The 26,917-nt window shown below is 48.8% G+C and overlaps 5 non-coding genes and 1 pseudogene across 5 annotated transcripts; all 6 read right to left on the bottom strand.

Annotated features, from left to right (window-relative positions):
- Window positions 1–5,183: 5,183 nt before the first annotated feature.
- On the bottom strand, window positions 5,184–5,255 carry TRNAD-GUC (transfer RNA aspartic acid (anticodon GUC)). Its single transcript has one exon. It is a non-coding gene; the product is annotated as a tRNA-Asp (tRNA).
- A 3,824-nt stretch (window positions 5,256–9,079) lies between these two features.
- Window positions 9,080–21,204, bottom strand: LOC146179967 (uncharacterized; annotated as a pseudogene).
- On the bottom strand, window positions 16,214–16,285 carry TRNAD-GUC (transfer RNA aspartic acid (anticodon GUC)). Its single transcript has one exon. It is a non-coding gene; the product is annotated as a tRNA-Asp (tRNA).
- Window positions 21,205–21,408: 204 nt separating the features above from the next.
- TRNAD-GUC (transfer RNA aspartic acid (anticodon GUC)) lies at window positions 21,409–21,480 on the bottom strand. The gene has a single exon. It is a non-coding gene; the product is annotated as a tRNA-Asp (tRNA).
- A 5,214-nt stretch (window positions 21,481–26,694) lies between these two features.
- On the bottom strand, window positions 26,695–26,766 carry TRNAD-GUC (transfer RNA aspartic acid (anticodon GUC)). Its single transcript has one exon. It is a non-coding gene; the product is annotated as a tRNA-Asp (tRNA).
- Window positions 26,767–26,832: 66 nt separating this feature from the next.
- Window positions 26,833–26,904, bottom strand: TRNAD-GUC (transfer RNA aspartic acid (anticodon GUC)). Its single transcript has one exon. It is a non-coding gene; the product is annotated as a tRNA-Asp (tRNA).
- Between the last annotated feature and the right edge of the window lie 13 nt (window positions 26,905–26,917).

The following is a 26,917-nucleotide window of genomic DNA, read 5'->3' as shown; positions in this document are numbered from 1 at the left end:
GGCGCAGGGAAGGGCTAAGTGCTGTTCTGATATGGCGCATAATGGAAGAAAGAAACAAAAACTAAGCTCCCCGTCGAGGAATAGAACCCCGGTCTCCCGCGCGACAGGCGGGGATACTGGCCACTATACTTTTTTTTTCTTTATTGTCGTGAAACAGAAAACAAAAATACACATGATAAAACACGTCAACTACACTTGAGCTAACGCGTACGCGTCTAAAATCTTTTCAGGTTCACCAACTCATCAAATAGACATTGCCAATGTGGTGGATCCTGCTGCATCCTGAAAGTTTCGCGTATACCGCACTTTCAATGAAGTTTTCACGCGCAGATCGTGTATTTATATCTGCGTGACGCACCTGCATTCGTGTTTTCCACAAACTATGGAGACCAAGAAGCATAATTAAATCATAAGGTGCATCATCGTTCTGCACTGGTAGGAATCTGATTCCGTACGGAGTTAGGGGAAGTTCCTTTTTAATTGTCCTTTGGAGGACGTCCCACAGAAAAACAGCATCCCAACACTGTAAGAAGACGTGTTCAATTGTCTCCGGTTTTTTGCAAAACAGGCAATTTGTTGTCCATGGGACGAAGATACCTTTTTCATTCAGCCAGGTTTTAACAGGGAGCGTATTAGAGTGAAGTTTGAAAAGGAACGTTTTAGCAGATGGCCTCACGGGCATCTTCTTTACTCTTTTCAAAACATCCTGCCCTGGGCCTCCACAGTGTAATTCCCTGTAAAAAGGCACCGGCAGCATCACGTCAATGAGATCTTTATACAGTTTTTTTCTGGGAACATTGAAAAGGTAATCAAAAGAAAACCGCACTTCCAGCAACTTGCACGAACAACCTCGCGCAGGTAGCCAGTCACAGTACCAGGCATGCTTTCACATGACACAATCCATTCAGGGAGCAGCCTCTGCAATCGCACTTGCATCACAGTTCTTAGAAAGGTATCTTTTTGATCACGCAGGAATATAAATCGCGAAACCACTTGTCGCAAGAACAAATGGGCAAGGCCAAGCCCGCCCCTTTTAACAGAAATAAACAAGTTCGTCCGGGCGGTTTTTTCCCATGTGGATGCCCAAATAAAAACAGCAAAAACGCGGTGCATTTTCTGAATTGAGGTTCGTGAGACACACAACACATTCATGAGGTACCACAGCCTTGAAATAAGAAAAACATTGCAAATGGAAGCGCGCGAAAACATTGAGAGTTGCCTTCCTTGCCCCGCATCCGCTTTTTCTTTCGCTCTGGATGTTTCCTCCATCCAGTGCATGTTGGCATCTCGATAACAATCTAAAGGCACGCCTAGATATCGCGTTGGGAGAGCAGACCATCGCAGCTTACAGAAGAAATCAGGTGTCACGTCCCAATCACCGTGCCAAAACCCAGACCTTTTCTCCCAATTGATCTTACATCCGGTTTGATCACAAAATGTTTGGACGACACCCGTAACTTCACAGATGCTCTTTCTAGTTGCACAAAACACTGCTATGTCATCAGCATATGCCAGCATTTTCACGTGTGCTGATTGCAGCTTGAACCCTAAAATGCGATCGCTATCAATGATAGCCAAGCAAAGTGGCTCTAAATACAGTGCAAAAAGCAGGGGTGAGAGTGGGCAGCCCTGCCTTACCGATGAACGTACTGCGATGCTGTAGGTCAGTTCACCATTTACTATAATACGGGTCGTGCAGTTCGCGTAAGCCATTTTAACACCCTCCACTATGACTTTTCCAAGGTTAGTATGCTCCAAAATGGAAAAAAGAATTTCGTGAGAAACACGGTCAAAGGCTTTCGCCAAATCTAACTGCATCATGGCTATCTGACCACCGAGTGCATCAACACATTCTAGTACGGTTCTTGCGACATGTATATTCGTGGCAATGGATCGACCCTTGATGCCGCACGTTTGATGAGACCCAACCAGTTTTTTTATTGCGCTTTGCAGTCTTTTTGCTAAAACCTTCATATACACCTTGTAGTCAACATTGGTGAGGCTAATCGGTCGATATGACCCCACCAACAGTCGTTTTTCCGGATCATCTGTCTTGGGTATTAGCACAATGTGCGATGTAGCGTAAGACAATGGAACAGTATTACGTTCATAAGCCTCAGTGATTACATCGAGCATAAACTGAGCCGCATACTGCTGAAAAGTTTTAAAGAAGGCAGCGCTTAGACCATCCGGCCCAGGGGCCTTCCCAGGTGTCAGGTCATCTATTGCAGATTCTATCTCCTGCAACGTTATCGGTGTTTCTAGGCGCGCTTTACTTTCGTCATGCAGTGCAGGCATCAGTCTCAGAAAATCTTTTTGAAAGCCGCCTACAGTCTCAAGCTTAGCGCTAAGCAGTTCTTCGAAGTGCTCTGCTACGGCACGCTGAATATCTTTAGCATCTTCAGTGATATAGCCGCCATACCTTATACTCCTTATTTCTTTCTGGCAGGCGTATCTTTTCTCGTCTGCTAGGGCTCGTTTTGTCGGCACTTCTCCAGCCCAAAGTTTTTCAGCCCTTGCACGTATGACAGCCGCTGTGTATCTTTCGCTGTCGATTGTTTCCAGCTCACTCTTAAGCTCTCGTATTTTACTGGCGAAATGCCCTGGCACAGTACTTTCCATGCTCAAAAAAAGAGCAAGTTGTTCATTCAGTTCTTTTTCTTTTTCTTTCTCTTTGTACCGCAGCTTACTACTCTTTTCTATTGCTTTAAATTTGACCCACTCTTTGAAGCTGTCCCATTCCGCTGCAAAACTTACTGGTCGCATAGCAAGACGATTTCAAACTCTGTCTTAACTTCAGTAAGGAACTCTTCATCGGCAAGAAGTTGGGCATTCAGTTTCCATAGGTACCAGTTAAAGCGCGATTTCTTTCCTTTGCGACCAAACACTGCACTCACGAGACAATGATCGCTGAAAGACACAGGTTTCACCTCATATGCATTACATAGGGAAACAAGATCTACCGAGGCATACACCCTGTCCAATCTGGCATGGCTATCTCGCTGAAAGTGCGTGAACTCTGGCTGGTTTCCAGTGGAGAACACACTACCAACATCCTCAAGGCTATACTCATGCACAAGTGCATTCAACAGCACGGAGCTTCTGTCTCTTCGAGGTTTACACTTGGCCGCTCGGTCCACAGCAGCGCACACACAGTTGTAGTCACCAAGTACAAGCAAGATTTTGTCGACCTTCAACCACAACTCAATAGACTGAAAAAACAATTCACGCTCCCGCCCTGAATTGGGAGCATACACACACACAACACGCCAGCATAAATTAGAGTAGGTAAAATCGGTAACCAAAAGCCGACCACTTGGACAGGCAAAAACGGACTCTACGCTTACTCCCAGCGTGTTACGTATAAATAAAAGGCATCCACCCGATACACCAACAGAATGGCATACACACACACAAAAGTTTGTTTGAAAAGAAGCCACCATACGGTCAGTGCTTTCTTGGCTCTCAATCTTTGACTCTTGCACAGCTGCTATATCTATATCATTATCCACAAGGAGGCGACTGAGCTGGCATTGTCGCCTTCTCGCTCCCAGTCCTCTAACATTCAAAGTAGCTACGTGTAACGGCGAATTCAGCTTGAGAGTCATGTACTAGAGAGAGGCCAGTACCGGCATGGTGCCTACCTTCATGGTTGCGTGGCCTCCGGTTCTGACAAAGAGCGGCGTATGCATGCATGTAATGTCCTGCCAGCAGAATGTCGGGATGCTTTCGAACGAAGTCCAAGCCCATTGTTTCATTTTTGCTAACACACGCACCACTTGGTTGTAGAAGGTTCGTGACCCTGGTCGGTAGGCAGCCGACCCACAAATCGTTCAGGTCACCACAAAAACTACGGAGGCGGTTTCCCCGCCTGCCGCGTGTCGGCCGAGAAGTTCGGCTTCGGTCTTAACGTGGCTCTTCGGATGCCAGAAGTTTTCGGCGGCGGCTCACCACAAACACCGCCTGGCAGCTGAGTCTCCTCGACGCTTTCCTCATGCGGACGTTTCGCGGCAATTAAGGCTGCTGTCTCCGGCCCAACCTCCATGGCATCAGTACAGGAAGGCTCAGTACTGAGATGATCCTCAGCGTCAGAAAATTTGGTTAAGTCTTCTGACCCTTCCTTTGACTCGCTTTCATGGTCCTGGGATGGAGCGTTCAAGACATGCCGAGGTTCATTCTTTTCATTTGAGACCGTCACCTTATCGTTTGTTAAAACCGTCATGGAAGGCGCGTCCTGTCTCGTTGACTGACCTCTGATGTCAGCAGCCTCCTCCGCATCCGCCTCGTCCATAATTAACTCGGACGAGTCTTCGCTGGTCCCAGGTCCGGCAATGCTAGCGTAGGTTCGTGCACACTGGTTGTCTTCATGCCCGAACCGTCGGCAGGTTCCGCAGCGAGGAACCCGGCACTCTTTGCGGATGTGACCCGTACTCCGGCAGCGTAGGCGCAACGGGGGTCTGCCTGGCACAATGACGAGCGCGAGCTCACCGCTAACATTCAGCTGATGCGGCAGGTCGTCGAGCTTCATGCCAGCTTTCAGCTTCAGCGTGACGAGTCTAGTTGTAGAGCCCTTTTCCAGCATACCTTTAACACGCCAGCGCTCCCGGGAAACGTCTGACACCTTTCCGTACGGCGCAAATGCAGCACGAACATCTTCATCTGGCACGTTGTGAAGTAGCCAGTGAAGTTTGAGTCGCACGTCCTGGTTCGCCGGGTCAACCACCAAGCAGCGACCGTTTTTCACAGACAGCTCACCAACACTGACAATCTTGTTGACGGCTTCAGTATCCTTGAGAGTAACGGCCCAGACGTGGCTCATCCGATACGCCCCCATAGCGATAACATCGGGGATTAGCGAGTGTTGTGCTAAAGCGTCCCGGAAATCTTCCACCCGGTACGGGCGGGCCCTGATATCGGCGTGCAAAAAAACGGTATTCAAAACAAACCGACCTGTTGGAAGTGCAGGCAAAACGACCTGGTAAGTGTTGTCCTTTTCAGCAGTCCTGTTACCGCGGCCTGACATGGCCGCTGAAGCCGCTCCTGAGGAGCCCTGCATCCGGCGTCCGTTCACTGGCGTGGCCGGAAGCAGAATCCACTGGCCACTATACTAACGAGGAGGCGCAGGGAAGGGCTAAGTGCTGTTCTGATATGGCGCATAATGGAAGAAAGAAACAAAAACTAAGCTCCCCGTCGAGGAATCGAACCCCGGTCTCCCGCGTGACAGGCGGGGATACTGGCCACTATACTAACGAGGAGGCGCAGGGAAGGGCTAAGTGCTGTTCTGATATGGCGCATAATGGAAGAAAGAAACAAAAACTAAGCTCCCCGTTGAGGAATAGAACCCCGGTCTCCCGCGTGACAGGCGGGGATACTGGCCACTATACTAACGAGGAGGCGCAGGGAAGGGCTAAGTGCTGTTCTGATATGGCGCATAATGGAAGAAAGAAACAAAAACTAAGCTCCCCGTCGAGGAATCGAACCCCGGTCTCCCGCGTGACAGGCGGGGATACTGGCCACTATTTTTTTTCCTTATTGCCGGTCCTCGGCTTTCACAAAACAAAGACAAAAATACAATAATATGTACACAGTTATACAAGAAGCGAAATCCCCAAGAGAGGACCAGGCTTTGTCACATTAAAATTCTCTGAGTGTTGTCAAAGGCTCTATCCTTGAGAGCCACTCAGGGACAGGATTCCGTATCTTTTGTATTTCTACAAACTTGCAGATGCTCTCTCGAAAATATATACGCGCTGGACGCGCTACGGGGTCACCCGGCCATACGAGAGCGCCATATACTGTGGAGGCCCACCAGCATGACTAAATCGAACGGGATCCCACCCTCATTTTTTGTTAGCAAGTACTAATTCCGTGTAAATGCAACGGGAGCTGTTTCTTCATGGTCCTCTGTAGCACGTCCCAAAAATAAACCCCTTCCCAACAGTGCAAAAAAACATGGTCTATGGTCTCCGGTTGCTTGCAGATTAAGCAGTTTGGTCCCCACGGTAGAAACATCTCTTTTTCTTCCAAAAAAGATTTGACGGGTAAAGTTCCAGTGTGCACTTTAAAGAAAAAACTCTTGACTTCCGGCGATACATTCATTTTTTTAACCCTTTGCAACACATTACCGCCGGGGCCTCCACAGTACAAAGCCCTGTACAACGGCACCGGAAAGATAACATCGCACACATCTCTGTACAACGTTTTCCTTGTTACGCTGCTCAAATATTCCTTTGAAAACCGAGTAGTTAAGAATCTGACGCTGGTTACTATCTCTCGGATATAACCAAAAATGCCTCCTGTCATGCATTTTGTTGCAACTACATATCTGGCAAGGCTCGCCCTAGCCTTACTTGGCACACTGTGCGCAGGAAAGGATCTTCAACATCACGGAAAAACAAAAATCTGTTTACCAGTTGCCTCACAAATAAGTGTCCCAGCCCTAGGCCTCCGTCTTTGACCCGTCTGAACAAGTTTGTCCGCATGCACCTTTCCCAGCTAGAGGCCCATACAAAAACCGCAAAAATTCGATGTACCTTTTGTATGTTAATTCGCGAGCAGTGGAGCACTTGCATCACATACCACAGTTTTCTAATAAAAAACAGGTTACACACAGTGCCTCTTGCAAACACGGATAAATGAGTACCTTTCCACTTTTCTGCTTTTTCTTGTGTCTCTTGTGCCTGCCCCTTCCAATACTGTTCAGTATCTCTGTAAAATTCCAACGGGACTCCAAGGTACTTTACAGGGGTCGTACACCAGGTCACATTAGCGAAAGTGTGAGGAGTATCCGGCCATTCTCCGTGCCAGAACCCCACGCACTTTCCCCAGTTCACCTTGCTTCCCGTGACCAAACTAAATCTTTTAACACCTTCTACCGCACTGCAAATGCTATCCTTTTTTGACACAGAAAATTGCTACATCATCTGCATATGCTAGGACTTTCACTTCCGTTTCATGCAGCCGAAAACCATGAACAGCATTATTCTGTATTATGTGCAAGCACAAAGTTTCAACATACATACAAAACAAGAGTGAACTAAGGGGGCAACCCTGACGCACCGAACGTTCCATGTTAATGGGGGCCCCCAACGATTTATTAAAAATTAACTTTGTAGTGCCGTGTCGGTACGCCATGGCCACACCCTCAGTAATAATAGAACCTACATTGATATGATCTAAGATAGAAAACAAAATCTCATGAGCAACACAGTCAAACGCTTTTTCAAGATCTAGCTGGAGAATTGCCACAGGTACCTCAGTGACGTCGCTACACTCCAGCACACACCTTGCTTTATGAATATTGTAAGCAATAGACCTGTTCTTTATGCCACATGTTTGATGAGGGCCAACAATTTCTTTAATAACGCTCTGAAGCCTCGCCGCCAACACTTTCATGAATATTTTATAATCGACGTTCATTAGTGAGATCGGCCTATATGCAGTAACCTGTCTAAGTTTTATAGGATCATCTGTTTTAGGGATGAGGACGGTATGGGCCGCACCGTAAGACGGGGGCAACTCCTTACGATCATAGGCATCATTAAACAGCAAAGTCAAAAGTGGGGTTAATTCCTTTTAAAACGCTTTGTAAAAAGCTGCACTTAACCCATCTGGGCCAGGAGACTTTCCCGGGTTCAAGTTCTCTATTACTCGTTCAACTTCTTTTTCACTAATTCGCCTCTCCAAGCTTTCCTTTCGGGATTCATCGAGCCTAGGCATAGCGCCGAGAAACTCGCCTTTAAATCTGTGCACGTCAACTTCATGTTGTGCGAACAACGCCTGATAGTAATCAAAGAAAGCATGGTGGATGCGATCGCTATCGGTCACTACCCCACCCGCTCCTTCGATCTCCTGAATTTCGTTGCTTCGAGCGTGCGCTTTTTCCATTCCTAAAGCCCGCTTAGTGGGCGTCTCCCCTGCAACCAATTCTTCCGCTCTCGCCCTCACTATCGCCCCTCGATATCGGTCTTCCTCGATAAGTTCAAGCTTTTCCTTTGTGTTCTTAATATCTTCCTTACCTATGCCGGGCGTTTTACATTCCTGCGCCAACAATTTTTCAAGTATATCTCTCAGCTGTTTTCCTGTAATCTTTCCTGGTGCTTTAGCAAAGTAGACCGCTCAATGGCCGTCATCTTAAATTCTTCTTTGGCTAGTGCCCACTGGAGCCCGATTTCGTTTTGACACTCATTTACTATTTTGGTAATTTTTTCCGTCACATACTCAGTGAAAATTTGGTCTTTTAGCAGTTTACAATTTAATTTCCACAGCTCCCATGAAAATCCACTGGCTCGCTTCCTTTTACCTAGAGTGCATATCACTGCGCAGCGATCTGAAAAGGCCACTGGTAAAACTCGGTATTTTTGACACTTTGGTATTAAGTCCAGTGACATGTAAATCCTGTCGAGGCGAGCATGACTAATACCTTGAAAGGGGGTGTATTGCACACTACGTTCACCGCCTAACACTCCGCCACATCATCTAATGCATATTCATCTATCAGTCGTGACAATAAGTCTGTACTTCTGTCCCTGAAGGCTCGGGTGCTGCTTTTATCGCGAGCCGCCAGAACACAATTGAAATCGCCCATGAGCACTATCTGTTTCTCACTAGTGCAGTAATATTTCAGGCTCTCAAAAAAGGAACACCTATCCTCCAATTCATTAGGTGCATAAACACAGATAACCCGCCATTCTATATTCTTAAAACCGAAATCACAAATCACGTATCGCCCTGTCTCTCCGGAAGCATAAGTCTGCACGTTAAGTCCAGGCAGCTTTTTTACAAGAAGGACGCACCCGGCAGAAGTTCCGACTGCATGGCTCACAACGGCATAATACTTCGACGTGAAGCGCTGCACCATGCTCCCGGTCTCTTCCTCTCCCTCGACTTTGGTCTCTTGAACGGCTAGCACATCGACGTCTCTGTCCGTTATAAGGCGCAACACCTGGCTCTGCTTTTTCTTCGTTGCTAACCCTATAACATTAAGCGTCCCGAATGTCAGAGCAGGAGTTGGATCCATTTTATTATAGAGTGAAGAGACCGAGAGCATTTGCGCTCACCTTTCGCGTCTAGCACCCGGCTAGACGCCTTTGTTTCCGCCGCAGCCCTCCGGTGCGGCTGCATGGTCTTGCAGCGGCGGTGGCTTATCACTGGCCCGCTTGTACCCCAGAAAGTTCGGCTTCGGTCTGAGAGAGGACCGCCGGGACTGGACCTTTTTCGTAGGCGGCTCCTCAACGCTTGACGCTGTTGCTTTGTACTCTCCATCACCAGTCTTGGCGTGAGGCCGTTTGGCCGAGACATTGCCCGCACGAACATTGCACTGTTGCTGTTGCTCCTCGCTGCTCGTCGAGGCCATCATCACGGGTTCCGTAGCTGTCAAAAAGCTATCTTCCTTCTCCTCAGTATCAGCCCAGTCCGCTGTCGAGTCGTTTTCTTCAGGTTGCCTCTCTGCCTCACTTGACACGTTTTTGTTTCTGCTAGAAGTCCCAGAAGAGACAGTCGCCGCTTCCGGCTTGCCCACTTCCTCGACTCCTTTCACCGCTTCCTCCGCCTCTGATACGTCCATCTGGTGTTCAGCTATCTCCTTCCTCGATGCGAACCCCGTGGCCACCGCATATGTACGGACACACTCACTGTCGACGTGGCCGTAACGCCTGCATTTCGAACACCGGGGCACCTTGCATTCACGTCTAACGTGTCCGCTACTACGGCAGCGCAGGCACTGCATACGCCGCCCAGGCACCACAACGAGGGCCAACTCACCGGCGACTCGCAGCTGGTGAGGTAGGTCATCGGTCTTAATACCGGGTTTCGGTTTCAGGAGAACTGTTCTCGTTGTTGACCCCTTCTCTTTGACGCCTTGGACGCGCCACCGCTCCCGGGTCACCTCGGTCACGTTACCGAAAGCAGCAAAGGCGGTCCGGATGTCGTCTTCGGCCACACCGTGCAACATCCAGTGCAGCCGCAGCTTCACCTGTTGGTCCTCTGGGTCGATGATGATGCAGCGATTTCCCTTTACTTCTACTTGTTTCAACGCCGCCAGCTTCTTCGTTGCTTCAGCGCTGCTGAGCGTGACAGCCCAAACGTGGTTAATCTGGTACGCCCCCAACGCCACAACATCGGGGAGCGCACCAACGTTGGCGAGGGCATCGCGAAAATCTTCCACTTTGTACGGCCTATTGCGCCGTCGCCGTGCAAAAACACGGTGTTTAAAACAACACGTCCTGTAGGCAGCGTCGGCAAAATCAACTCATAGTCCTTATCATCCGTTTCAAGATTCCTGTTTCCGCGGCCGGCAAGGACCGCTCTCGCCGCTCCGCTGGAGCTCATGATTCTGCGACCGTCCCGCTCGGTGGATACTGGCCACTATACAAACGAGGAGGCGCAGGGGAAACGGCAGCGCTGATCTGAAATGGCGCAGAATGCAAAAAAGAAATAAAAACTAAGCTCCCCGGCCCCGCCGGGGTGGTGCAGTGGTAAGACGCCCGACTACTGTGCCGGAGTTCCCGGGATCGAATCCCGGCCTCGGCGGCTGCGTTTCGATGGAGGCGAAACGAAGTGGCGTCCGTGTGCTGTGCGATGTCAGCGCACGTTAAAGATCCCCAGGTGGTCGAAATTACTCCGTAGCCCTCCACTACGGCTCCCCTTTCTCTCTATCCACTTTCACTCCCACCTTCATCCCTTCCCTTACGGCGCGGTTCAGGTGTCCACAGAGCAAGTGTGACAGATACTGCGCCTTTCCCTTCCTATGAACCAACCAACTAAGCTCCCCGTCGGGGAATCGAACCCCGGCCTCCCGCGTGACAGGCGGGGATACTGGCCACTATACTAACGAGTTTTTTTTTTTTTTGTTTCTTTATTGCCTGGCTTTGACACAAATACACCGCACTGGAACTCAAAACAACAGGAAAAAAGGAATAATATATGTACACAAAGGTAGTTAGCGTTGCCTAACACCCACTGAGGGGCAGGCATTGTCATGTTAAAATTCCTTGAGCACCGTCAAAGGTTCCAGCTTTGACAGCCACTCGGGAGCACATGGTTGCAATTTAAGCACGTCGAGCCATCGCTGCACACTTTCACGGAAATACATGCGATCCAGATGCACGGCCACTATATTAACGAGGAGGCGCAGGGAAAACGGCAGCGCTGATCTGAAATGGCGCAGAATGCAAAAAAGAAATAAAAACTAAGCTCCCCGTCGGGGAATCGAACCCCGGTCTCCCGCGTGACAGTTGGGGATACTGGCCATAATACTATTTTATTTTTCTTTATTGCCTGGCTTTGACACAAATACAACGCACTGGAACTCAAAACAACATGAAAAAAGGAATAATATATGTACACAAAGGTAGCTAGCGTTGCCTAACACCCAATGAGGGGCAGGCATTGTCATGTTAAAATTCCTTGAGCACCGTCAAAGGTTCCAGCTTTGACAGCCACTCAGGAGCACATGATTGCAATTTAAGCACGTCGAGCCATCGCTGCACACTTTCACGGAAATACATGCGGGCTGGCCGTGCATCTGGATCGCAGTGATAACCAGCCATTCGTGCGCGCCATATACTGTGTAGGCACATTAACATAACCTGGTCTAACGGCATATCATCGTGGTTATCCAATGGCAAATACCTAATGCCATGGGAATCAAGTGGCAACTGTTTTTTTATTGTCCTTTGCAGAACATCCCACAAATATACCCCCTCCCAGCAATGCAAATACACGTGATCTATTGTCTCTGGCTGTTTGCAGATGAGACATTGGGCCCCCCACGGTAGGAACATACCCTTCTCTTCCATAAATGATTTTACACTCAGTGTACCGGTATGTAGCATAAAAAAAAACGTTTTAGCTCCCGGAGCAACTTGCGTTTTCTTGACTCGTTTTAATACATTACTTCCTGTGCTTCCATAGTATAAAGCTCGGTACAAGGGCGCCGGGAACACCACTTCACAAACATCCTTGTATAATGTTCTCCTGTTAACATTACTTAAATATTCTTTCGAAAAACGTGCGCTTAAGAATTTCACGCTCAAAACAATTTCCCTAAAGAATCCAAACAGAGAACCAGGCATACATTGAGTATAAACTACGAAATCAGGCGACGCTCGACCAAGTCTTTGTTGACACACTGTGCGCAGGAATGGATCGCTGGCATCCCTAAAAAACATAAACCGGTTGACAATCTGTCGCACAAACAAATGACCCAGACCAAGCCCCCCATGCTTCACCTGCCGGAACAAATTTGTCCGACTGCACCTCTCCCAACTCGAGGCCCAAACAAACACCGCAAAAACTCGATGCAATTTTTGCACATTTACACGGGAGCAATGCAACACTTGCATAACATACCATAACTTACTAATTAAAAACAGGTTGCAAACTGCGGCTCTTGCAAATATTGATAATTGAACGCTTTTCCATTTCTCCGCTTTTTCACTGGTTTCTTTGACTTGCTCTAGCCAATATGGCTCGCTTTCCTTGTAAAATTTCAAGGGCGCACCCAAGTACTTTGCAGGCGTTGTAACCCACGAGACATTAGCGAAAGTGTCGGGGGTCAGCTGCCATTCTCCGTGCCAAAATCCCAGGCACTTACCCCAGTTAACTTTACTCCCTGTGACTTTGCTAAAATGTTTTACCACATCCACTGTCCTCTTTATACTCTCCTTATTTACACAAAAAACCGCAACGTCGTCTGCGTAAGCCAGCAATCTGACTTCTGACTCCTGCAGTCGAAAACCATCAATGTCATTGTTTTGTAGGATGCTTAAACACAACGTTTCAATATAAATGCCGAACAAAAGAGGGCTGAGGGGGCAACCTTGGCGCACCGAACGTCGTACGTTGATGGGGGCCCCCAGTGACTTATTGACAATTAATCTCGTAGTGCAGTCACGGTACGCCAAAGCCACTCCCTCTCGAATAACAGAGCCGACATTAACATAGCCTAATATACTGAACAGAATAGTATGTGCCACACAATCAAAAGCTTTCTCCAAGTCCAACTGCAGTAACGCAACACGTGCCTGAGTTGCATCGCAGCATTCGAGCTCACTTCGCGCTTTGTGAATGTTCTGAAAGATAGATCGCCTTTTGATACCGCACGTTTGGTGAGGGCCCACTAGTTCGCATATAACCGTTTGTAGTCTGCCAGCGAGCACCTTCATATAAATCTTGTGATCAACGTTTGTCAGAGCAATGGGCCTATAAGACGACAACTGCCTAAGCTTATCTGGTTGGTCAGTTTTCGGAATAAGTACTGTGTGCGACGATCCGAAAGACGCAGGCAGTGCCTTCAGTTCATACGCTTCATTAAATAAGGCACACAACAAAGGAGATAGCTGTTCCTTGAACGCTTTATAAAAAGGCGCACTCAGGCCATCAGGCCCGGGTGATTTCCCTGGGTTTAAATTTTCTATTGCCTGCTGCACTTCTTTTTCGCTTATTGGCCGCTCCAGTCTTTCTTTTTGTTCCTCGTCAATTTTTGGCATCGCGTCAAGAAAGGATTCTTTAAAACGGTCCAAATAAACCTCTCGGGACGAAAATAGGTCTTCATAATACTCCCGGAAAGCTTTCGCGATTCCTTCGTTATCGGTTTCTGTGCGTCCTGCCCAATCTACCTCTGCCACGTGATTTCGCCTTGCATTTGCTTTTTCTATTCCCAACGATCTTTTTGTCGGCGTCTCATCCATGGCCAATTTTTCCGCTCTTGCACGCACTAACGCTCCTTGGTATCTGTCTTCTTCTATCAAGTTAATCTGTTCTTTTATTTTTCGAATATCCTCCATCCATCTGCCGGGTGCCTTACATTCCCGTTCGTGTAGTTTTGCAAGCAAAGCCTTAAGCTGGGTTTCTGTAATTTTCTTCTCGTACAGCAGGGAACTGGATCTGTCAATGGCTTTAATTTTAATCTGTTCCTTGCACAACTCCCACTGTTTCCAGATTTCGAGCAAAGTCCCTGGCCTCACTTTAATCAATTCATTCAATACCACGCGTCTAAAGGCATCATCCTTAAGCAATTTATTGTTCAATTTCCATAACTCCCAGCTAAATGCATTGCTTCGTTTTTTGTTGCCGAATAAGCACTGCACCAAACAGTGATCCGTGAATGTCATAGGCACAACTCGGTATTCATTGCATGAAGGAATCAAATCCAGCGACGCGTAAATTCTGTCCAGACGCGCGTGGCTAGAACCTTGGAAGTGCGTGTACTGAACGGCACGCGGCCCTTCCAAGCAATCAGCCACATCCTCCATATTCCATTCGCTTATTAACTGCCATAACACTTCAGTGCTCTTGTCTCTGAATCCGCGTGTGCTGGTGTTGTCTCGAGCATTCAGTACACAGTTAAAATCGCCCAGCAATACCACCTGCCTTTCCGTACTTAACTGCTGCATAACATTCTCGAAAAACACTGTTCTTTCCTCCACACAGTTAGGAGCGTACACACAAATAATGCGCCGCTCAACACCGCTGTATACACAATCAGCCACTACACACCGTCCAGAAGAGCATGAGGAGTAGCCCTTTACAACCAGACCAGGCAGCTTTTTGACGAACAATACACACCCAGCCGATGTCCCAACTGCGTGGCTAACAATGGCGTAAAATCTAGCCGTGAAACGTCGCACCATGCTCCCGGTCTCTTCCTCCCCATCAACCTTAGTTTCTTGCACGGCAAGCACGTCAATATCGTGGTCAGTTAAGAGCCGGTGCACCTGCTCTGCTTCTTTTTGCCTGCCAATCCCCTGACATTTAACGTGGCTACTCTTAAGGTGGTTTCGGGCGCCATTTTCATCAAGGGTGAAGAGACCGAAAACATGGTGCTTACCTTTCCCGTCTAGCGCGTTGCTAGACGCCGTCGTTGGATCTATCCCCGTCCGGTGCGAGTGGCTGACCCGGCAGCGAGGGCACTTTATCCGCTGCCCGTCTCTCTGATGAAATGTTTGGCCTCGGACGTAGCGTGGACCGCCGGAAATGCCCCGTTTTTGCTGGTTGCTCGTCGACGCTGGGGGCTGACGCCTGGTTACCTTCGGGTTCGGACTGTGTGTGGGATCGCTTGGCTGGGGCTGGGACGCCTGGCTTACGAACACCACTGGTGTCCTACTGCTCCTCCCCATTATCCTGTTCCATACCGTTTCCCGGCTCAAGTGACGTGCCTTCCTCATTGCTAGGCAGCTCAGGTGCAGAGTCCACTCTCCCCACATCCCTCGCAGCATTGCCGCTTTCTGCCGCGTCCACCGACGAATCCGTCTCCCGTGTCTGCGTTCGCACCTCTCCGGCACCCTTCGCCGCCTCCTCCGCCTCGACCACGTCCATGGTGACCTCCGCCGACCGTTCCGCAGTTCCATGTCCCGCGGCCGAAGCGTACGAAAGCACACAGGCAGCCTCGTCATGTCCGTAGCGTCTACACTTTGGACAACGCGGCACCTTACATTCTCGTCGAACGTGACCGGTACCGCGGCAGCGCAGGCACTGCATCGCTCGTCCACGCACCACGACAAGGGCCAGCTCTCCGGCCACTCGCAGCTGGTGAGGTAAGTCGTCGACCTTAATGCCGGGTTTCAATTTCAGGAGCACAGTCCTCGTGGTGGACCCCTTCTCCCTGACGCCTTGAACTCTCCACCTCTCCCGGGTCACCTCGGTCACCTTCCCAAAAGCCGCAAAAGCCGTCCGGATGTCATCGTCTGCCACACCGTACAACATCCAGTGAAGTCGCAGCTTCACCTGTTGGTCCTCGGGATCGATAATAAGGCAACGGCATCCCTTAACTTCGAGCTCCTTGAAAGCCGCCAATTTCTTCGTTGCTTCTGTGCTGCTTAACGTGACCGCCCAAACATGGTTGATCTGATACGCCCCCAACGCCACAACGTCGGGGAGCGCACCAGCGTTGGCAAGGGCGTCGCGGAAATCCTCGACCCTGTATGGCCTGACTCGCACATCGCCGTGCAAAAAAAGCGTGTTAAAAACAACGCGTCCGGTGGGCAAAGTTGGCAGAATAATCTGATACTCCCTATCGTCCATGTCGTCGATCCTGTTTCCGCGGCTGGAAAGGGCCGCTATCGCCGCTCCGCTGGAGCACATGATTCTGCGACCGTTCACTACGGTGGCCGGAAGTAGAATGCTGGCCACCATACTAACGAGGAGGCGCAGGGGAAACGGCAGCGCTGATCTGAAATGGCGCAGAATGCAAAGAAAAGAAATAAAAACTAAGCTCCCCGTGGGGGAATCGAACCCCGGTCTCCCGCGTGACAGGCGGGGATACTGGCCACTATACTAACGAGGAGGCGCAAGGAAGAGGCTAAGTGCTGTTCTGATATGGCGCATAATGGAAGAAAGAAACAAATACTAAGCTCCCCGTAGGGGAATCGAACCCCGGTCTCCCGCGTGACAGGCGGGGATACTGGCCACTATACTTTTTTTTTTTCTATTTACCTGTTCATTCAGACAAAGCAAATACATTGTAATAAAAAAGCACTTCAGCCTACTTTGGCTGAAGTGATACATTAAAATTTCCTGAACTGGATCAGTTCATCCAATACATTCAGCCATGAAGGTGGCTCAACCTGCGCCCGATAAACTTCACGTACATAGCACAGACTTTCAATAAAGTTTTCTCTCACCGACAGCAATTTGACATCTGCATTCCTGACTGCCATTCGTGTCTTCCACAAACTATGGAGGCCGAGCAGCATTATCATGTCGTAGGGAATACCTGTGTGATCATTGTCTGTTGGTAGATAGCGTATTCCTATAGGTGTTATGGGTAAATGCTTCTTTATGGTACGTTGCAGAATATCCCAATAAAATACCGGGTCCCAGCATTCAATGAACACGTGCTCGATGTTCTCAGGCTTTTTACATAATAAACAGTTTGTGGTCCAGGGTACAAATATTCCTTTGTCAGCTGGCCAGGTCTTAACGGGAAGTGTACTAGTGTGCAGTTTGAAAAACAACGACTTCGTACTTGCTTTGACCGGCAACTTTTTAACTCTTTGTAAAACATCTTGCCCTCGGCCTGCATTGTTTATCATTCGGTACAAGGGAACTGGCATCATGAAATCTATTAAGTCACAATACAATTTTTTCTTGTTCACCAGACTTAGATATTCTATCGAGAATCGAACCTTCATTATATAGGCAGAGTCAAGAATCTCCTTTAAATATCCTTCAACCCGCATATTGGCCACCCTGCAGTAGACACAATAAAATCTGGAAGGGCATTTGCCAGACGCACTTGCATCATTGTACGTAAGAAGGGCTCACTTTGATCCCTGAAAAACATAAAACGGGAGACGAGTTGCCGAACAAAGAAATGTGAGAGACCGACGCCACCATCTCGAACTGATCGAAATAAATTGGTTCGTTTTGTCCTTACCCAGTTGGACGCCTAAATGAATACAGCAAACACTCTGTGCATTTTTTGCACATATACGCGTGACATAGAAAGAAACTGCAAAACATACCACAATTTGGAGATTAGAAAAATATTTCATATGGATGCCCTCGCAAACATGGATAATTCTCTACCTTGAAATGCCCCTGCTTTCTCCTTCACTTCGGGCATCATGTCCTTCCAGTAATCGGCGCTCCTGTTATAATATTGCAGTGGCACTCCCAAGTACTTCGATGGAATGGTTGTCCACTGGAGGTTCGCAAAAGACCTCGGCGCAATTTCCCAATTTCTGTGCGAGAAGCCGACACTTTTGTCCCAGTTAATCTCAGCGCCGGTATGTTCACAAAAGTTTTTGGCAATGAAAATTGTTTCTTGAACACTTTTTTGGACGCTTCAGAACACCGCAATATCATCCGCACAGGCAAGAACTTTCACCTGGGACGAATCAATATGAAAAACGTTAATTAGTTCGGAGTTGATCAGTTTAAACAAAATGGCTCCAGGTATAGAGCGAAAAGTAAAGGAGAGAGTGGGCAACCTTGTCTTACTGAAGACCGCAGGGGGCAGTTTGGCTTAAGCTTTTGTTAACAATGATTCGAAAGGTGCAATTGTCATAAACCATTTTTAGACCATCAAGAACAGCACATCCTGCATTTGCATGTTCTAGCACGCTGTACAGAACTTCATGCGATACCCGATCGAATGCCTTTGCTAGGTCCAGTTGGATCATTGCTACTCGACCAGCAAAGTATACTACTCGCAACATGAACATTTGTGCATAAACTGCGCCCTTTTACTCCGCACGTTTGGTGCGGCCCAACGAGTTGCATGATCACACTTTGCAGGCACTTGGCCAGAACCTTCATGAATATTTTGTAGTCGGTATTGGTCAGCGTAATCGGGCGATAAGACCCTACCGACTGCAGTTTCCTTTGGTCATCCGCTTTGGGGATTAGCACTACGTGACCAGTACGAAAAGACAGCGGCATTTGTTTTTCTTTGTACGCTTCCGTGATCACCGCATGTAAAGCTGGGCTAATTTCATCTCGAAAAGTCCCGAGGCCGTCGGGCCCTGGCGTCTTCCCAAGGACGAGATCGTCAATTGCTCTTTCAACTTCACCAATGCTGATGGGTTGTTCTAGGCGAGCAACAGTGTGCTCATCTAATCTGGGCACTAGCGATAAAAATTCATCACGCAGTTCGCACCTCGTTCTTTTATTCCCTACCAGTTCTGTATAATATTCCACAAAGGCCTGCTCAATTTCCTTCTTGTCGCTGGTAATCTCATTGTGGTACCGAATCTGCCGGATTTCTTTCTGCGTTGCGTACCGCCTTTCATCGCACAACGCACGTTTGTTCGGTGCTTCACCTGCCCACATCTTTTCGGCCCGCGCTCTTATCACTGCCGCTCTGTACTTGTCTGTCTCCAGAGTTTCTAGCTGGTTCTTTATTTCTCGGATTTTGTTTGTGTACATGCAAGGCGCTGCTGTTTCCATACACATTATGAAATCCAAATTGCACTTCAATTCTTTCTACATTTTTCGACATCTTTGATGAAGTATTGTTCCTCGTTCTATCGCGATCACCTTGACGTCGTTCTTAAGTGCCTCCCACTTTGCTGCGTAGCACCATGAGCTAGTCGAGGGCATTTTAGCTATCTCTTCTTTAATTCGCTCAATGAATTCTTCATCCTCTAAAAGTTTGACGTTAAGCTTCCAGAGGTCCCAACTAAACCCTGACTTTTTGGGCTTGTTACCAAACGTAACCATCACAAGACTGTGATCGCTGAACGACAGGTGCTTTAGATCGTATTTTTCACATGCTGTGACAAGTTGCAAGCTGGCCTAAACTCTGTCTAGTCTCGCATTACTGCCGCGTTGGAAATGCGTAAAACCGGGATGTGAGCCTTGAGACAGTACACTGCCAAGATCTTCCATATTATAGTCTTGAATTAGTGAGTTCAGCAACCGAGCGCTCAGATCGCGGAACGGGGACTTGGGTACTCGATCTTCTGTTAAGCAGACACAGTTGAAGTCACCCATAAGAATAACACTTCTCGTGCAATTTAGGAACACTTCAACCTTCTCAAAAAAAGCAACACGCTCAGTCTGATTGTTAGGTGCATACACACATATAACACGCCAAGCACTACCAGACAGTACAAAGTCAACAACCAGTAACCGGCCTTCTTCGGATGCTACGACATTTTCCTCCACGATGCCCAGACTGTTTCTCAAAAATAGGGCGCAACCACCCGACCTTCCAACAGCATGACATATACACACATTGTATCGCGACCGAAAATTGGCAACCATTCGATCTGTATGTTCCTCACTCTCAATTTTGGTTTCTTGCAAAGCGATAATGTCCAAATCATTTTCTAGGAAAATTCGGCTGTCTTGACGCTGACGCTTGATCGCTGCCAGCCCCCTGACATTCAACGTCGCTATGCGCAATGGTATATGAAAAAATATTCCCTTATCTCTGGAGGAACACACAAATCGTGCAGTGCTCACCTCAGGGCACCATGTCGCGGCAGCGGTTTCCGTGCTCAGCGGATTAACACTTGCGTCCACTCTGTGCCAGCCTTTACTCGAGGCTCGATGCGCTTCTTCTGGGTCGTCCTCCATGCGTAGTCAAGTGTGTCGCACACGTTGCTCCGGCATCCGAAAAGGACAAAGTTACCACAGAAGCAGCGCTATTTCGGCGTCGCTTCTGCTGTTCTTCTATCAGGCGGAATAGTTGGCCTTGGTTTAAATAGCGCTCGCCGCGTCGGTGTCGCTTTGGTGGGCGGCTCCTCCACTGCTGCACCGTCACTTGGCTGGTCGCCTTGTACCGCTTGAAGATGAGAGCGTTTTGTGGCCGAAACAGCGGTGTCTTCCATAGTTGCATCTTTGACATTTTGTAGGGTGCTTGGTTCGTTCATTGAGGTATCCTCCATTTCGACAGTAGGCGTCTTCTCTTAATTTTTCTTCTCCTCCTGTTCGAGTTGAGGCAGCTCATGCTGCGGGACCGTCGTCGCCACTGTGTGCTCACCGCTTGAAGGTCTTTTGCAGCAGCAAATGGTAAAACCCCTGCTTCCTTTGACGCTTCCTCAGCCTCCACCTCATCCATGACATGTTCCGCAAGCTCACTGTTCCTTGCCGGGCCCGTCATGTTGGCGTACGTGAGAACCCACTGGCTCTCATCATGCCCAAATCGCCGACAACGCGAGCACCTAGGCACTCGACAATCACGACGAATGTGGCCTTTTCCTTGACATCGCAGGCAAAGGGGGGCCTCCCTGCGACTACTAAAAGAGCTGGCACACATGCAATACGGATTTTGTGGGGAATGTCTTCAGCTGTGACACCTTTGTTCAGTTTCAGGTTCAACATTCTTGTTGTGGACCCCTTTTCGGTGACGCCCTGAACACACCACCTCTCTTTCGACGTTTCCGTCACTTCCCCATATGGTCGGATGGACACCCGCACATCTTCGTCAGTCACATTGTGGAGAACCCAGTGCACCTTGACTCGTACTTCCTGCTTGTTGGGGTCGATAACGATGCACCGACGTTCCTTGACGGAAATGCTTTCAGCCGCGAGCACTTTCTGCGTGGCCTCTGAACTCCTAAACGTAACCGCCCACACTTGATTCATTTGTAATGCTCCTAGGGCTACAACCTCAGGAAGCAAATCCAAACGGGCAAGGACATCCCTGTAGTCCTCGACCTTATACGGCCGAGCCCGAACGTCGCCGTGCATAAATACTGTGTTCAAAACAATACGACCTGTAGGTAGGTGAGGCAGCATCACTTCGTATTCCTGGTTATCATGAACGGCAATCCTATTTCCGCGGCTCGGCTGACCCGCTGACGCCGCTCCAACGAAGCACATGATAGCACGTCCGTCGCGCTCGGTGGCCGGAAGTGGAATCCCCTCCTCGGTCACTATACTAACAAGGAGGCGCAGGGAAGAGGCTAAGTGCTGTTCTGATATGGCGCATAATGCAAGCAAGAAAAAAACACTAAGCTCCCCATCGGGGAATCGAACCCCGGTCTCCCGCGTGACAGGCGGGGATACTGGCCACTATACTAACGAGGAGGCGCAGGGAAAACGGCAGCGCTGATCTGAAATGGCGCGGAATGGAAAAAAAAAGAAACAAAAACTAAGCTCCCCGTCGGGGAATCGAACCCCGGTCTCCCGCGTGACAGCCGGGGATACTGGCCACTATACTAACGAGGAGGCGCCGGGGAAACGGCAGCGCTGATCTGAAATGGCGCAGAATGCAAAAAAGAAACAAAAACTAAGCTCCCCGTCGGGGAATCGAACCCCGGTCTCCCGCGTGACAGACGGGGATACTGGCCACTATACTTTTTTTTTCTTTATTGCCGGTCCTCGGCTTTCACAAAACAAAGACAAAAAAGAAACAAAATATGTACACAGTTATACAAGAAGCGAAATCCCCAAGAGAGGACCAGGCTTTGTCACATTAAAATTCTGTGAGTGTTGTCAAAGGCTCTGGCCTTGAGAGCCACTCAGGGACAGGATTCCGTATCTTCTGTATTTCTACAAACTTGCAGATGCTCTCTCGAAAATATATACGCGCTGGACGCGCTTCGGGGTCACAGTAGTACCCGGCCATACGAGAGCGCCATATACTGTGGAGGCCCAACAGCATGACTAAATCGAACGGGATCCCACCCTCATTTTTTGTTCGCAAGTACCTAATTCCGTGTGAATGCAACGGGAGCTGTTTCTTTATGGTCCTCTGTAGCACGTCCCAAAAATAAACCCCTTCCCAACAGTGCAAAAAAAACATGGTCTATGGTCTCCGGTTGCTTGCAGATTAAGCAGTTTGGTCCCCACGGTAGAAACATCTCTTTTTCTTCCAAAAAAGATTTGACAGGTAAAGTTCCAGTGTGCACTTTAAAGAAAAAACTCTTGACTTCCGGCGATACATTCATTTTTTTAACCCTTTGCAACACATTACCGCCGGGGCCTCCACAGTACAAGGCCCTGTACAACGGCACCGGAAAGATAACATCGCACACATCTCTGTACAACGTTTTCCTTGTTACGCTGCTCAAATATTCCTTTGAAAACCGAGTAGTTAAGAATCTGACGCTGGTTACTATCTCTCGGAAATAACCAAAAATGCCTCCTGTCATGCATTTTGTTGCAACTACATACTCTGGCAAGGCTCTCCCTAGCCTTACTTGGCACACTGTGCGCAGGAAAGGATCTTCAACATCGCGGAAAAACAAAAATCTGTTTACCAGTTGCCTCACAAATAAGTGTCCCAGCCCTAGGCCTCCGTCTTTGACCCGTCTGAACAAGTTTGTCCGCATGCACCTTTCCCAGCTAGAGGCCCATACAAAAACCGCAAAAATTCGATGTACCTTTTGTATGTTAATTCGCGAGCAGTGGAGCACTTGCATCACATACCACAGTTTTCTAATAAAAAACAGGTTACACACAGTGGCTCTTGCAAACACGGATAAATGAGTACCTTTCCACTTTTCTGCTTTTTCTTGTGTCTCTTGTGCCTGCACCTTCCAATACTGTTCAGTATCTCTGTAAAATTCCAACGGGACTCCAAGGTACTTTACAGGGGTCGTACACCAGGTCACATTAGCGAAAGTGTGAGGAGTATCCGGCCATTCTCCGTGCCAGAACCCCACGCACTTTCCCCAGTTCACCTTGCTTCCTGTGACCAAACTAAATCTTTTAACACCTTCTACCGCACTGCTAATGCTATCCTTTGTGACACAGAAAATTGCTACATCATCTGCATATGCTAGGACTTTCACTTCCGCTTCATGCAGCCGAAAACCATGAACAGCATTATTCTGTATTATGTGCAAGCACAAAGTTTCAACATACATACAAAACAAGAGTGGGCTGAGGGGGCAACCCTGACGCACCGAACGTTCCACGTTAATGGGGGCCCCCAACAATTTATTAACAATTAACTTTGTAGTGCCGTGTCGGTACGCCATGGCCACACCCTCAGTAATTATAGAACCTACATTGATATGATCTAAGATAGAAAACAAAATCTCATGAGCAACACAGTCAAACGCTTTTTCAAGATCAAGCTGGAGAAATGCCACAGGTACCCCAGGGACGTCGCCACACTCCAGCACACACCTTGCTTTATGAATATTGTAAGCAATAGACCTGTTCTTTATGCCACATGTTTGATGAGGGCCAACAATTTCTTTAATAACGCTCTGAAGCCTCGCCGCCAACACTTTCATGAATATTTTATAATCGACGGTCGTTAGTGAGATCAGCCTATATGCAGTAACCTGTCTGAGTTTTATAGGATCATCTGTTTTAGGGATGAGGACGGTATGGGCCGCACCGTAAGACGGGGGCAACTCCTTACGATCATAGGCATCATTAAACAGCAAAGTCAAAAGTGGGGTTAATTCCGTTTTAAACGCTTTGTAAAAAGCTGCACTTAACCCATCTGGGCCAAGAGACTTTCCCGGGTTCAAGTTCTCTATTGCTCGTTCAACTTCTTTTTCACTAATTCGCCTCTCCAAGCTTTCCTTTCGGGATTCATCGAGCCTAGGCATAGCGCCGAGAAACTCGCCTTTAAATCTGTGCACGTCAACTTCATGTTGTGCGAACAACGCCTGATAGTAATCAAAGAAAGCATGATGGATGCGATCGCTATCGGTCACTACCCCACCCGCTCCTTCGACGTCCTGAATTTCGTTGCGTCAAGCGTGCGCTTTTTCCATTCCTAAAGCCCGCTTAGTAGGCGTCTCCCCTGCAACCAATTCTTCCGCTCTCGCCCTCACTATCGCCCCTCGATATCGGTCTTCCTCGATAAGTTCAAGCTTTTGCTTTGTTTTCTTAATATCTTCCTTACCTATGCCGGGCGTTTTACATTCCTGCGCCAACAATTTTTCAAGTATATCTCTCAGCTGTTTTTCCTGTAATCTTTCCTGGTGCTTTAGCAAAGTAGACCGCTCAATGGCCTTCATCTTAAATTCTTCTTTGGCTAGTACCCACTGGAGCCCGATTTCGTTTTGACACTCATTTACTATTTTGGTAATTTTTTCCGTCACATACTAAGTGAAAATTTGGTCTTTTAGCAGTTTACAATTTAATTTCCACAGCTCCCATGAAAATCCACTGGCTCGCTTCCTTTTTCCTAGAGTGCATATCACTGCACAGTGATCTGAAAAGGCCACTGGTAAAACTCGGTATTTTTGACACTTTGGAATTAAGTCCAGTGACATATAAATCCTGTCGAGGCGAGCATGACTAATACCTTGAAAGGGGGTGTATTGCACACTACGTTCACCGTCTAAACACTTCGCCACATCATCTAATGCATATTCATCTATCAGCCGTGACAATAAGTCTGTACTTCTGTCCCTGAAGGCTCGGGTGCTGCTTTTATCGCGAGCCGCCAGAACACAACTGAAATCGCCCATGAGCACTATCTGTTTCTCACTAGTGCAGTAATATTTCAGGCTCTCAAAAAAGGAACACCTATCCTCCAATTCATTAGGTGCATAAACACAGATAACCCGCCATTCTATATTCTCAAAACCGAAATCACAAATCACGTATCACCCTGTCTCTCCGGAAGCATAAGTCTGCACGTTAAGTCCAGGCAACTTTTTTACAAGAAGGACGCACCCGGCAGAAGTTTCGACTGCATGGCTCACAACAGCATAATACTTCGACGTGAAGCGCTGCACCATGCTCCCGGTCTCTTCATCTCCATCGACTTTGGTCTCTTGAACGGCTAGCGCATCGATGTCTCTGTCCGTTATAAGGCGCAACACCTGGCTCTGCTTTTTCTTCGTTGCTAACCCTCTAACATTAAGCGTCCCGAATGTCAGAGCAGGGGTTGGATCCATTTTAATATAGAGTGCAGAGACCGAGAGCATTTGCGCTCACCTTTCGCGTCTAGCACCCGGCTAGACGCCTTTGTTTCCGCCGCAGCCCTCCGGTGCGGCTGCATGGTCTTGCAGCGGCGGTGGCTTATCGCTGGCCCGCTTGTCCCCCAGAAAGTTCGGCTTCGGTCTGAGAGAGGACCGCCGGGACTGGCCCGTTTTCGTAGGCGGCTCCTCAACGCTTGACGCTGTTGTTTTGTACTCTCCATCACCAGTCTTGGCGTGAGGCCGTTTGGCCGAGGCATTGCCCGCACGAACATTGCACTGTTGCTGTTGCTCCTCGCTGCTCGTCGAGGTCATCATCACAGGTTCCGTAGCTGCCAAAAAGCTATCTTCCTTCTCCTCAGTATCAGCCCAGTCCGCTGTCGAGTCTTTTTCTTCAGGTTGCCTCTCTGCCTCACTTGACACGTTTTTGTTTATGCTAGAAGTCCCAGAAGAGACAGTCGCCGCTTCCGGCTTGCCCACTTCCTCGACTCCTTTCACCGCTTCCTCCGCCTCTGATACGTCCATCTGGTGTTCAGCTATCTCCTCCCTCGATGCGAGCCCCGTGGCCACCGCATATGTACGGACACACTCACTGTCGACGTGGCCGTAACGCCTGCATTTCGAACACCGGGGCACCTTGCATTCACGTCTAACGTGACCGCTACCACGGCAGCGCAGGCACTGCATAGGCCGCCCAGGCACCACAACGAGGGCCAACTCACCGGCGACTCGCAGCTGGTGAGGTAGGTCATCGGTCTTAATACCGGGTTTCAGTTTCAGGAGAACTGTTCTCGCTGTTGACCCCTTCTCTTTGACGCCTTGGACGCGCCACCGCTCCCGGGTCACCTCGGTCACGTTACCGAAAGCAACAAAGGCCGTCCGGATGTCGTCTTTGGCCACACCGTGCAACATCCAGTGCAGCCGCAGCTTCACCTGTTGGTCCTCTGGGTCGATGATGAAGCAGCGACGTCCCTTTCCTTCTACTTGTTTCAACGCCGCCAGCTTCTTCGTTGCTTCAGCGCTGCTGAGCGTGACAGCCCAAACGTGGTTAATCTGGTACGCCCCCAACGCCACAACATCGGGGAGCGCACCAACGTTGGCGAGGGCATCGCGAAAATCTTCCACTTTGTACGGCCTATTGCGCACGTCGCCGTGCAAAAAACACGGTGTTTAAAACAACACGTCCTGTAGGCAGCGTCGGCAAAATCAACTCATAGTCCTTATCATCCGTTTCAAGATTCCTGTTTCCGCGGCCGGCAAGGGCCGCTGTCGCCGCTCCGCTGGAGCTCATGATTCTGCGACCGTCCCGCTCGGTGGATACTGGCCACTATACTAACGAGGAGGCGCAGGGGAAAAGGCAGCGCTGATCTGAAATGGCGCAGAATGCAAAAAAGAAATAAAAACTAAGCTCCTCGTCGGGGAATCGAACCCCGGTCTCCCGCGTGACAGGCGGGGATACTGGCCACTATACTAACGAGGAGGCGCAGGGGAAACGGCAGCGCTGATCTGAAATTGCACAGAATGCAAAAAAGAAATAAAAACTAAGCTCCTCGTCGGGGAATCGAACCCCGGTCTCCCGCGTGACAGGCGGGGATACTGGCCACTATACTAACGAGGAGGCGCAGGGGAAA

Source organism: Amblyomma maculatum, chromosome 9 (assembly GCF_055883805.1).
Source record: "Amblyomma maculatum isolate TAMU_Amacu chromosome 9, ASM5588380v1, whole genome shotgun sequence".
NCBI classification, from domain to species: Eukaryota; Metazoa; Arthropoda; class Arachnida; order Ixodida; family Ixodidae; genus Amblyomma; species Amblyomma maculatum.
This window is presented reverse-complemented; position numbering and strand designations above follow the sequence as displayed.